Source organism: Lygodium microphyllum, chromosome 5, assembly GCF_053477565.2.
Source record: "Lygodium microphyllum isolate KBCC chromosome 5, Lygodium_microphyllum_v1.1.10, whole genome shotgun sequence".
Classification (NCBI taxonomy): Eukaryota; Viridiplantae; Streptophyta; class Polypodiopsida; order Schizaeales; family Lygodiaceae; genus Lygodium; species Lygodium microphyllum.
Genome location: NC_141139.1, coordinates 77,892,789 through 77,894,272, shown reverse-complemented (window position 1 = coordinate 77,894,272; position 1,484 = coordinate 77,892,789). Strand labels below are relative to the sequence as shown.

General features: G+C 50.4%; 2 non-coding genes across 2 annotated transcripts; both read right to left on the bottom strand.

Moving 5' to 3' along the window:
• Positions 1 to 790: 790 nt before the first annotated feature.
• On the bottom strand, positions 791 to 878 carry TRNAY-GUA (transfer RNA tyrosine (anticodon GUA)). Its single transcript is given in 2 exon segments — positions 791 to 826; positions 842 to 878. It is a non-coding gene; the product is annotated as a tRNA-Tyr (tRNA).
• A 3-nt stretch (positions 879 to 881) lies between these two features.
• Positions 882 to 961, bottom strand: TRNAL-CAG (transfer RNA leucine (anticodon CAG)). The gene has a single exon. It is a non-coding gene; the product is annotated as a tRNA-Leu (tRNA).
• Between the last annotated feature and the right edge of the window lie 523 nt (positions 962 to 1,484).

The window sequence follows — 1,484 nt, the reverse complement described above, 5'->3', positions numbered from 1 at the left end:
AGTTGATGTGACTCTAAGTGTGCTTGTTGAGCTAAGGATGCAGTACGTGGTTATGTGTGCTAAGTGTGAGCAAGGATGTGCTCGCCCTAAGGTGCACTTGTGCTGCCTGAGTGGAAATGGGGTGCGAAGGGGTTGGTACGTGTGTCTGGGGGGGAGCGCGTTTTCCTATTCTATGCACTTAACACGAGGAGTGACCGTGTATGTGTAGGGAAATGCCTAAAGGCCAGTATTAATGCGCGTTGCACCGTACATTACTTTATGACCTTATGACGACCCTATCCTATGGGACGGTGTTTGCCTTAAGCGTGTGAGACGAAAGAAGGATGTTGTGCACCTAGGTGTGGGCGCACTTGTGAAGACCTTAAGTAGTCGTAGGGCCATAATGGCCTACAGAAGTTGGGCTATGTCCTAGAAGCATGTTGCGAGGCTGTCTACTCCCTCGGTGGGCGCACCTACGTCTATGTGATAGTAATAAGGGCGAGTGTGTGAGACCAGTGAGAATCGGACCGTGTGTACATGTGCGAGTGAGGCTTTTGTGCACTCTCGTGCTTCCATGTGCACGTGCACCTATGTGTCCATGTGGGAGCCACAGAACCGGCTCAAAGCCGCATAAGTGGCTAAAACAGGACTTGGCAGGAGCTCACTAATTTGCTAATAACTTACTTGGCACCGATTATTTATTGTCAAGGGTATGGCAAGTTGTTTCACATAAAACCGTTTTCCGAAGGATTGTCTGAACTGTTTTTCACGGTGATGAGAGGGCCCCGGGGGAAAAGGGTGTGCAGCACAATCCGACCTGCCGGATTCGAACCAGCGACCTAAGGATTACAATGTTCGACCACTACAGTCCTCCGCTCTACCAACTGAGCTAAGGTCGGGCTTGTCAGGAGTGGGATTTGAACCCACGCCCTTTCGGACCAGTACCTGAAACTGGCGCCTTAGACCGCTCGGCCATCCTGACTGCGCGATGCAAGCGGGCAACCGGCACGGCCTGGCGTTCACCCCCTCAAAGAGTCCATCGCCATCACACAACTCTCCAAGGCATGTATCTGTGAGACGGGAGCTGCCTCCCCCGGAAAGGGCTCTCTCTCTCTCTCTCTCTCTCTCTTGTGTTTTCTCGTGTGGCGCATTTGCTCGGCAAAGTATTGCATGTTCACTTCATCTCGGAAATGAAAGCACGCGTTCTCTGCGGCGGACGGTGGCTCGTTATGAATGGTTTCAAATGCTGGCTTAATCTCTCGGAAGCGAATGCTATGAGATGTTCGTTAGGAGTGAGCACATAGGTTGTGGGCTCATTCTTTGTTTCTGAATAGATTTGCAAAATAGAAGATTCTCCCCTATTTTGATGAGAATGGAACCCTAATGATTGGAGGATTCTCGAATAGATAGAGACTCCTATTGAAACTCTTTCCCGCTAATCCCACTGCAAAAGGGAACAATGATTCAACTTGCTGCCGATGCACCCAATTCCTATACTCGAGCAG